This window comes from Benincasa hispida, chromosome 5 (genome assembly GCF_027475165.1).
Source record: "Benincasa hispida cultivar pf3 chromosome 5, pf3_genome.v1.1, whole genome shotgun sequence".
Lineage (NCBI taxonomy): Eukaryota > Viridiplantae > Streptophyta > Magnoliopsida > Cucurbitales > Cucurbitaceae > Benincasa > Benincasa hispida.
The window spans coordinates 7,274,913-7,287,146 of NC_143482.1; the positions used below are offsets into that span (position 1 = coordinate 7,274,913).

General features: G+C 32.8%; 1 long non-coding RNA gene across 1 annotated transcript; it reads right to left on the reverse strand.

The window, feature by feature from the left end:
• Positions 1-9,069: 9,069 nt before the first annotated feature.
• On the reverse strand, positions 9,070-11,905 carry LOC120077656 (uncharacterized). The gene is made up of 2 exons (XR_016529643.1): positions 9,913-11,905; positions 9,070-9,229 (listed from the first exon to the last, which is right to left on the reverse strand). It is a non-coding gene; the product is annotated as an uncharacterized LOC120077656 (long non-coding RNA).
• Positions 11,906-12,234: the final 329 nt, after the last annotated feature.

Below are 12,234 nucleotides of genomic sequence, written 5' to 3' on the forward strand. Positions count from 1 at the left end.
GGGGTAAGACTGGATAGATAGTTGGGAACATAGGGTGCAAGACAGAGTTCACACCTATCCAATTTAGAGATAGGAGAAAGGTTGTTCTCTCAAGTAATGAATCCATGTCTTGAACAAGGGGCCCCACCCTCTCACTAGCTGAGAGAGTTTGGTTTAGTGATTGGATCACAAACCAGTTGTTCATTAGAGGATCAGTAAGGACTTGAGGAATAAGATGTAATCTCGGAGGTAAAACAGATATTTGACCTAGTTGTAATTACGAATAACTTGTGAATGGTCGACTTGCTGATTATGGTTAAATCACGTGGACATAATATATCTACAATGAGGGATGTGCAACTATGGGCTTTAGTGGAGTGACCCATTAGTTAACGAATGAAGATTAATTTGGTCTATTGAGTTTGGCCAATTAATTTCGGATCGTTAGAGCCCATGATCTGTAAGTCTACGAGGTCCCCTACTAACTCGTAATGGACTAGCTCTAGAATAGCGTGATAAGTTAATTTGAAACGTTCAAATTAGAATTAAGGGAATTAGTAATTATATGAGATATAATTATATGTTTAATTTTAGAATTAAACGGAATAGGAGAATTTATATATTTAAATATGATTTAAATATATAAAGATGGATATGTGTTAAAATTAATTTAATATTTGATATTAAATTAATTAAGTTTTATTTAATAATTAATTTATGAAATTAATTAATTTTTTTCATTTTTTAAAAATTAAAATAGACTTTATAAAATCAAAATTTTGATTTTAGATAAAATTGGAAAAGTAAAAACCAAAAACAGACAAAATGGAAAAAAGGGTTTTTCCATTATCCATCACCTAAGTAGCTCACACATGAAGCAATATCTTGGCCTTGTATTCTCCAAGCATGAGCTACATTCATGCAACTCTTCTCTTTACATGTTGATCTGTAATATAATGAAGAGATTGAAGTGAAAATCGGGCATGCAATCTATAGAGAATTTTAGAGAAAATTCGAGTTGAAGAAATGGTTCTTCAACAAGGTTACTGCAGTGAGCTTTTCTCTTTCTACCCTTGATTCAAGCTTGTTTTGAGTCCCACAACTCAATCTAGAGCGCCAAGAGAATAGTGGGGAAGATCTTGAGGTGGTCTACAACAAGATTTGGAGAAGACTGCAGCTGGTGAAGGAGCTTTGAAGAAGTTCTACAAGAGGTATGTCTTGAAACTCACTTTTTTCTGCAAAAGTATGCTTTATATTTTGCCAAAATTAGTGAATTTGAGTGCTTAGATGATCCTTGTGCTTCCGCTGCTGTTGATACAATCCTACAGTATTGACCTACCCTTTGGTCTAACCATACATATTTTACTTCCGTGTATGACCCAAACTAATCGAACATACATTCGTAACTAGGTTGAAGTTCGTAAGTTTTACATTCGGAGTAATATTTGTTATAGTCTACTATTTATTGCTTGACTTGGTGAACATTTGTAATGCACTGTGGTTTTGCATTTTTCACATGTATATTGACATTGTTATGGACTTTGATTCATTGCAAATAGTTTAACATTCGTTTTAAATTTTAATTTATAAATTTTATTTTAGAATTCCATCTATAAATTTAAATTGGTTTAATTTTTAGTTCATTTTATTTTGTCTTATAATTTCTGTAAAATTAAAAACAAAATTGCAAATGGGAATAGAATAGAAAAAAAAAAGATATGTTTTTTTATTTATATAAAGAATAACTATAAATACATAAAATTAATCTTTTTCAAAATAGTTGTACGGTAAATACTGGAAAAAAATATATATATTCCCTCTGTTTTTTTTTTAACTTTTTCAATGTAGTAAATCTTTATTGTAATGCCTTAGAACGAAGTTACGTTTAATATTGTAAGAATATTGTAACCAAGATCAATTCTGAACAAAAGTTCCATGTAATATTTTCTAATATAGCATAAAATCTCCGGCAAAGAAAATATAAGTATAAGAATAAACATAAAAAACAAAAGTTAATACCTTTTCAACATCATAAGCATAGGAACGAAAGTTGGTACCTTTTGAACATCATAAGCATATGAATAAAATGAAAAATGTCTTAAAATTGCTTTTAACAAGTCTTAAAATTACTTTTAACAATAATCAAATTTTCAGTAATTATTTTCTAATATGTTACCACATTGTAAATTAAAGTTTTAAGTATAAGATAAAAAGGGTCATCTTTTTAGAATATAGGATAATTGTAAGGGTAATTGCAATTGGTAGCATTTTTAGGAATAATAATAAGTGTATAACATCATTTAAAAAAAATTTGCAAATATAGATAAGTCTATCAACAATAGATTTCTATCATTGATAGACTTTAAGTCTATTAGATATGGTCTCTCACTAATAAACTCTTACCAATAATATAGTCTATCACTCGTAGACTATTTAAATTTGGTCATATTTGTAATTTTTTTTACATTGGTTATATTTGCTAATACTTTGGGTCTAATGTCTATATTTACCATTATCCCTAATTGTAATGAGTAACATTTTAGTGTATATTAATTAAGGTTATAGGAAATTTTTAAAAAAATTGCAAATATAGATTTATTATTATTAATATTATTTTATTATTTTGTTAATACCGTGATTTGCTTGATGTATGTTCCTAAAATGCCCTTGATTTAAATGGAAAAAAGATTTGTACGCAATTTTATGTTATTCTCCATTTTTATCAATTTTCGTAGCCTCGCATGCGTATTGTTGGTATTCTCCCTTTTTCTTGATTCTTCACCGTGATTTCTTTGGTTTTTGGCCAATTCTCGACTGTAATTCTTCAATTTTTTGTCGATTCTTCACCATGATTGCTTCGATTTTTTGGCGATTCTTCATCATGGTTTCTTCTGTGTTTTCGTCCATGTCGATATGCTTCTAGATTATATTCGATTTCCTTGATTTTTTCCCTATTCTTCACTGTGATTTTCGGTGATTCTTCACCATGATTTCTTCTATTTTCTCGGCCATGGCGATATGCTTCTAGATTCTTTACTATCGATTCTTTTGTGTTTTGTATGTTTTTGTCGATTTTGTTCTCTTTTTCTCAATTTCTTCATACAACTGGAATCATTTGAATTCATTTGTGATTTTGTAGGATTCATAGCTTAATTTAATGGTACTGTGTGATTTTTCTTTTGGAGTCTTCCTCAGTTAGTTCATTCATTTTTATGCCATAAGTTTTTTTTCTTTTGCAAGGTAGTGATGGCCTTTTCAATACGAGTCGATAGACTAGTTTACTTTGACTCATATCTCGAGTCTATCATTGATAGGCCCAAGTCTACTAGTGATAATAGCTATCACTTATAGACTTGTTTTTAAGTTTATCTTTGATTTTAGTCTATCACTGATCAACTCTGTCTTTTATTCATTTTTATACATAATTATAGGATATTAGTCTATCAATGTTATAATTATAATAGTAAAATTATAATAGAAATTTATATTTTTTACAGTCTATCACTTATCTTTTCTAGTCCATCACAAATGCATATAAATTGCAATGATTCAACCTGTAATCTAACATTTTTTATATTAATATGACGAAAATCAAGACATATGAAGATTATTTCACTGTACAGTCTATCACTTATCTTTTCTACACTGATACTACAATATCTACAAAATTAAGGTACTATAATATCCATAAAGCTAAGGTACTATAAAAACTAAAGTACTATATAAACATTTGGGAGATTCTTAAGTCAAAACTAGGGGCACAATCCTTGATTCTAGAAGAATATCTCTTGTTTGTTTTGAGAAAGCTTTCTTATGGACTTTTGCATTCTTTTGGCATCTTGCAATCTTTTGGTCTTTTGCTTGATGATTCTTCAAGTTTAAAGGTTATTGTTGCCCCTTTTTTATTGGTTCACATTCCATAGTTGTCTTTCCCTTACCCATCTGTTAAAATAGTGATAAACACTTCCATCGAAGTGGTGAAGTCTATCGGTGATAGACCCTATCACGATTTGGTTTCACCACTTCAAGTCTAACAGATAAACTCCAATCAATAACATATTTGAAGTCTAAAAGCACAATAGCAATAGTCTATCAACTAAACAACAATGAGACTACACTTTTTCTTACTTTTTATGAAAAACAAATTCAACATTTTCAAATCTATCGGCGATAGTTGATAGAAACCTATCACTGATAGACTCCAATAAAAAACACATTTGATGTTTAATGCACACTAACAATAATCAATCAACTAAAAAAAAGCCTTGAATTTACATGTTTTCTTAATTTTCATGCAAAATAATTTTGATGTTCTTTAAGTTTATCAGTGATATAAACCAATAAATTTCAATAAAAAAAACACTGAAGTTTAATACATGATAACAATAATCAATCAACTAAACAACAACAAAAAAAAACACAGTGAAATTATACTTTTTCTTACTTTTCATGATAAATAAATTCAATGTTCTTCAAGTCTATAGGTGATAGAAACCTATCACTGATAAACCTTAAATAATTCAATATTTGAGTCGATCATTTTTATCATTGGCTGACTTTGATGATAATGATAATGATAATGATAAGAAGAAGAAACATTAAAACCATGTAGAAACATTAAAACCATGTTTTTACTTACCTTCTATAAAAATAAACTTAACATCATTCAAATCAATTAGTGATAAAAATCTATCACCGATAGACTTTAATATATATATATGACAATAGTAAAACTATGTATTTACTTGTATTCCAATAAAAACAAATTCAATGATAGGTTCTCAGTGATTTTTTTTTTTAAAAAAAAAAAACATGAAACTACACTTTTTCCATGGCAGTAGTCTAGAGAGAATGAGACATACACAAAAAGAATCTCATGCTTGGAATGGAAGAAAACAAGGAAGAGGATGATCGAAGAATGAGCAAATCCCAAATTAGAAGCTCTCCAACTTATCTACCTAAATTGTTTCAAATATCTAAAGCTTGAGCTCAAATCCTTCATCCATCTTTTTCAATCGCAATCGGAAGAGCCTTTTCCTCAGACAAAGACTGTCTTAGCCCCCAGCCGCTCGTCGTCGCTGCCCTCTCTCGCTTCTGATTCGCAAGGTCAGTGGTAGGGTTTTTGAAAACAAATCGTTGATCGTTGTCGTCTGAAGCTGGGTTGTCTGATGTTAGGATTTACGAAAGCAAAATTGGAACAAATTTGAAATTGGATCGATGGTGCGATGGTAATAGATGGCCTTTTTAGTCCTTTACTATGGGTTGGAATCAAGTTTTCTCATAGTTGCAATTTTCTTGGATTTTTGCTATGTATGTAATAAAAGTTGGGCAAAGTTTTATATTTGTAAGCAACTCTATAATTTATTTTGGCTAGATCTAAATTTTCATATATTTTTTTTTTCAAATTTTTAATCCTCAAATTTTGACTTTTTAACTAATTTATTTTATAATATAAAAGTATTATCTTTTTTTTAATATAATTTTTTTCAAACTCATTATGTATGACAATTTTAGATGATATTTATTTTATTAATTACATAAACTCTTTTATGTATTATTTTAATATAATTTTCTTCAAACTCTTTATGTATGATATTTTTAGATTATATTATTTTATTAATTACACAATTTAAGCATTTATTGAAACTTTAGAGTATGCTTAAATTGTAGGCTAATTCGTTCTCAACTATTGTAATATATCTTAGAAAAATCCAATAATCTCAATTATTATAATACTTATCTAGACTTGTTTCGATTTTACATAAATATACGTATAATTTGTCAACTAGAATATCTAGTTGCATAATTTATGACACATATAAGTAGTAAAGGGTTGCATGAGAACCTTTAAACTATAAGCATTAGAACTCCTGAATCCTAAATCCTCAAAAAACTCTTCACCTCAACGCTTATCACGATATTGACTACACTTATTTTGAAAATATAGGTAGATGAAAAAACACAAATTCCATGTGATATTCATTGGCCGTAACACAGAGATCTACATATCCTGACACAAATGTCATAGTCAAGTTAGTGAGTACAAAGGGGCATTACACAAGTCATATAAAACATTTGATGAAGCAGAGCATGCATATAGGTCTTATTGTACAACGCGTGCTAGACCAATTATGGTTGTCCCTAATGGACCAGTTAATAAATAGTGTGTAGGGCAATGTAGTAAAACTATTGCAACTGTAGTAGACTTCATTTGTGGGTTGATCGTAATGTATACATGGCTTGAGATAGTAGGACATGAGTGATGTGCTCATTTGTCAAGACTTGTCATTTTGTAATTAACCTAAGTTCATTAATTCTAAACATAATTCATCATTTCAAGATCTACACACGCCTACTTGCTCGGACCTACTAGACTGACTACCTAATATTTCAACCCAAAAACATATATTTTGTCAATTTGTTTTTTGGAACGGCCACATGTTAGGTCGTTTGATATAATTTTTGTGATATTAAGAAGAATGTAACTGTACTATGCTATCACATTTTCACCATCATTATGAAATGAAAGGTAATTATTCTATGTACAATTTCAGTTCGACATATACGATCCGTATTATATAAACATAAACTATTAAGTTATCCAGTTATTCAATGTTTATGTGTACAACATGTTAATTTTTTTATAATAATCTTAAGTTAGCAAGATGCAATATACATACATATAATATACCAACTCAAAGTAATTGAGCTGCAATATGACATGTATTTTGATGGTATGTTTTACAGATTAAAGAGGATTAGAGTTTTTATAGTTTTTGAAAAGAATACATTGAAAAGAATCTGTTATGTTTTATAAATTGAAAAAAAAACTAGAGTTTTTTCAGTTTATGTCATAAAAGGTTGAGAAAATAGGTGTATAGTTGAAAATTAATCAACAATAGCAAAGAAAAAAAAAAGTAAAAAAACAAAACAAAACAAAACAAAACAAAAAATAAAGAAAACCAATCTCATTTACAAAAACATACCCCAACTCAACTCAACTTAGTACCCAAACATAGACTTTCAAACTCAATTCAGCTCAACTCTACACATTAGAAATAGACAATAATTACCAACTCAACTCAACTCTGCACAACAAACACAGAAAATTTAACTATCCAGATAATTTAACTCTCTAAATAATAATTACCAACTTAACTCAACTCAATTCTCTACTTTTATCATGAGCCAAACGCCCCCCATAAAGTTTAAAGTTTTATTAATTACAGTGGTCTAGCACTTATAAAAGTCATCAGTGTTACCCATTATAAATCTCATAATAAAAAAAAAAATCTTATTAGTATTAAATTATCACATTTTCAGCCTATCAGATAATCATTCTACCTATTCAAAGAGTTGTCCATTTCTTGTTTTTCCTAGATGACTAAATATATATAAAAGATAAATATAATATAATATAAAAAATTGTGCATGATTCAAATTTATGACTAGTGATAGACTCTTATAACTAATAGAATCTATCAGTGTTAGGTTACGTTTGTCATTGTGTTAACTGTGTGAAAAAAACATTTGGAAAAAATCTTGACGGTTTTTTGTGTTTGGTAAAATAAATTTAAATTAAATCTATTTAAAATCACTTTTAAAAACATGTTAATTTCAGGTTGAATTTAAAAGAAGTATCCTTCTAATTTTTAAATTCTCCTAAAATTAGGTAGAATTTTAGGATACTTCTTTTAAATTCTCCTAAAATTAGGTAGAATTTTTAAATAATATTTAGTTTTAATTTTTCTACTTTAAAATGAATATTTATTTTATATATTTATCTATTTCTCACCTAATCAAATCAATTTTCTATTTTTCATGAATTAAATGTATTGTTTTTTTAAAGTATACTATATTTATTTTTTAAATAGAGATATTTTCTTTAATATTTAAAAACTAATCTATAACAAACAAATTTTTTTATACTAAACAATTATTTGAAATTTTAAATTACAAAAAAAAAAAAAAAATTGATTATAAGTCTTTTTTAGTTATTATACCTATAATATGATTTTTTTTTTTAATTTACCAAACACTCTAACTTAACTTTTCATGTTTAAGTTAAAATTTAGCTAATACTATTTTACTTTTTTTTACAATTGATTTTTTAAAAGCACGATTAGTAATTAAAAGTGAGTCTATTACTAGCATAGGTCGAATTAAAAGTGAAGGCAATTTAGTAATTTTAAAATGTTTGAAAATGGACTTTGCTATGTTTTGCCAATTATTTTAAGGGGTTTCGACATAAAAAAACCTTAAAATAGGGGTTATATAACATTAATGTTTTGAATATTCTTTTTTTTTTAACAAAAAAAAAGGCTTATTGAATTTTGTTTTTTCACTAATTTCAGTGGCTATTTACAATTTAGCCCTTGGTCCCCCCTCCCCCTCCCCCTCCCTACACACATACATATATATATTGGTCCCACACACAACTTTTCTTCTTCCAGCGATTTCACACCCCTCTGCTACCGTCGTTCGCCCATCGGATTCGGCCGATCACCGCCTTCGTCTTTCATTAGTCTGTCGTTCGCCCGTCGAATTCGACCAAGATCGCCGTTCGCTAGTCCGCGGCGCGCCATTCGTCCTCATTCATCGATCATTCGCCTGTCGGAATCGATCGTTCATCCTCGTTCATCAATCGTTTTCCATCATCATTGACTTTTGGTCGTCAATCGTGGCTCGCCGAGGTAAGTCGCTAGTTGTCTTCTCGTTGATTTTATCTCCCATTCGCTGTTTGCTCCCTTCATTTGTGCCACACACCAAGATCTAACCGCCTATATAAATCCGTGGCGACCATGGCTAAAGAAGAATAAGAGATAAAGATTGAGGGTTATTGTAACGACTCTAGTTTCCCTACCACATTCTATAACGCTACTTCATGCATGCATAGGTTTAACCATACAATTTCTTTTAAACCATCAAATAAAAGAGTCAAATTTTATTTAATAATGCTCAAATGAGCAAAGATAAGAAAACATAATTAAATAATAATAAATAAACTAAACAAAAAAAAAAGTAAAATAAAATAAAAAATTTACCATTCAGGGTACCCCTAAACCCTACTTTAAAATGAAGGCAATTAAATAGTCAAATAATAAAATTTATATATTTTGCATGAAAGTGTAAAACATCTAACTCTTAAACCAAACTTTAAGACAAGATACTAAGTGCGGAAGTAACAAATCATCCTAATGGCCAGGTCACGGATCTCTCTTGTCATACGCCAGTCTGTCATTACCCTTACCTGAAAAATAGGGAAAAGAAGGGGTGAGTATAAAATAATACTCAGTAAGTAGCCCACTACTGGGCCTACTTAGTGATCTGTTAGTCTTTCCATTGGACCAAGATGCACAAGGACATCATAGACATAGGCATAAGCATAGGCATAAGGGGCGAACCCAAAGACACGCTTTCATAAGTAGTGATACAAAGGTCACAGACATAAACACAAGTGGTCATCCCAAAAAGGACACCGTACATAAGCATAGAGTATGGGCTCGAAGGTTCACACATGCGATGTGCATAGCCCAATGGTAACACTAACAACCATTAAAATCTCATATGGACATAAGCATACAAACAGTCAGTACAATCCCAGACATCAATCAAGGCCATGAATCAGCATCAAACTTTAACATCGTTACCCAAACATCAACTGTACCACAGTCTACTCATACATCAAGCCTTATCACAGTCTATTCATATATCAACATTAGCACACTACCCCTAGCCTACTCATGCACCTAATCACAGTATCCCCTTAACCCTTACATCCAACTTCATCACAGTACGCATCATAGTATTCTCATACGTCAACTTTAGCATAATTACTAATAACAAATTTCATCACAGTTTACTCACATATGACATAAAAATTTCTCAGAAGGCTTATCAAAATCTTAGGGCAATCGACAGTAAACCACTTACCTTAGGATATGAACTAGCCCAAAACAAACCCTTGCTCCGCTCAACAACTTCCTTCACCACCACACGTTCTTGAAACCAATCACAAATTCCATGGTGAAGGTTAGCTAAGGTCCCAACATCTCAAGAGACAATGGGTTGCCAAACAAGGAACTGAACTTACCCTACTAGACAGAACGGTCGGAATCACCACGATCCACGGCGACCCGAACCAGTGACAAGTGGACGGAGAGGACGTCCGACTGGAAATGACACAGCTCTGAGTTGCATCTTCAGTTGTCCGATCGACGTTTTGGGTCGACGGTGAAGGCTCGCGACATCAGTGTTTGGCGGTTTCGGAGTCGATCGACGGCGAAGACGAGGGCCTCGCGAACCCAGGCTTTAGTGGCTTCGTTTGCGTCAGGTCAACAGACAGGGAAGAAAAAAAGGCAATGATCGACGAGGCACGACTAGAATGGCGAAAACTTACGCGGCTAGGGACCCACGGTCGAGCGGCGGAGTAGAGATGCACAATGAAGGGGGGCGTACGGCTGGAGGAGGAAGAATAAAAAAAAAATCCCTTTTTTTCTTTACATGCAACCTGAGGTCCCCACCCTTTAGAATCCTAATTCCCTCTTCCTTTTCCCAAATTAACTAACGGACATGCTTTTATCTTTTCACTTGCTATCATAATTTCTCCTAACGGTGTAGACACTGACAAAACATAACCCAAAGGTTTCAAAACTAACATGGCATACTTTACGAACAACGAAGAAATGAAAGAGTGGGATGAGCAAGAGTCAAACAACGTTAAGGCATAGTGTTCCAAGATTGGGAGCGTACCTGTCACCACTGTTCCCGAGTGCTCTGCTTCCCGATGACTGGTGGCAAAAACCCAACCCTTCTGCTGCTGTCAGTTTGAACTACCCTAATGCGAACTCGGGGGTTAATCTCCTACACTTTCAGAACCACTGCTAGGGCATTGGTCTGCCGTATGCCCTATTTGCTTACATCTGAAACAAGTCCCTGTGCCAATCGGCCAGCGTCCCTAATGACACTTCCCACATGACTTGCACACCGGTCGTTCCCTCCAAATTCCTCCTGAATTCGTTGCCTGTCGTTAGGCCCTACTGACCTGCTTGTACTCTAGACCTTCTGCGGAGGTCTCGGAGCTTTTTGCTTAACTTTCCTTTTCTGGTCAGGGGTCGGTTCCTCCGTCAGGGACTTTAGGAATTCTATTCCTGAAGGATAACCCACGCGTGTTGCCGCTCGGAAGGCTGCAGCAAAAGTGGGAGGCTCCATAGCCTGTACAATACCTCGCACCCCGTCTCGGAGTCCTTACCCAAACCTTTCAACACTCTTTGCTTCGGTAAACACTAGGTCAGGGGAAAAGCAAGACAATTTGTCAAACTCCTCTTCATAATCTTCTACTGTCATGGTTCCCTACTTCAAGTTCATGAACTCAGTCTGCTTGTTATACCTTATATGAGCAGAGAAGTACTTCTCGTAAAACTGCTCCTTGAACTGATCCCACGTGGCTTGCCCTCCACTGCTTCTATCATTCTCTCAGCCGAGCGCCACCAGCGCTTGGCATTGTCGATGAGAACGAAAGCGGCACACTGCAGCTTTTGCTTCTCTGGACACCTCATGTACTGGAAGATCCCTTCAACAGTGGACAACCATAATTTTGCATTTGTAGGGTTTTTCAAGGACCCGTTAAACATCGGGGGATCATACTTCTTGAAATCTCGCAGGTATCTAGCTTCCAAAGAAGGGCCCGCCACGGTCCGACTCGTGGCTCTATCTTTGATTCTGAACTGGTGGTAACGGGACTGACGAGGATGGCGCATGTTGTGATTGTATGTGCTGGGCTATCTGCTCGTCCACCATGCCCCTTAGTTGTCCCACCACGGCATGCGTGACGACGTTCCCAATAGCTGCAACCATAGCCGTATATTCTACTGGAATTTCTAAGGACGACGGTCTTGGCAGGGGCACAGTCAAAGCTCGAGGCCCGCTTCTTAGAATATAAAAATTAAATGAGAGTTTTTTTTTATTTAGATTTCATGTATATTGTGATATATACAAATTTTGATGTGTTGGGATTTTGATTACTTAAATGGATATATATACTGTGAATGAAATTTATGATATATATTGTGACTTAAGTCGAACATTAAGCCAATATTATTTATATATCGTGGTATATTTCGAATATGATTTATGTCAAGCATTGAATCATCTTTAATTTATATGGTGTGGTATATTTCATATATTGGTTAGAATATTTTCAAATACCTAAAAAAATTATATGAGATGTATTTTAAATAGCCATGAATCCAAAAA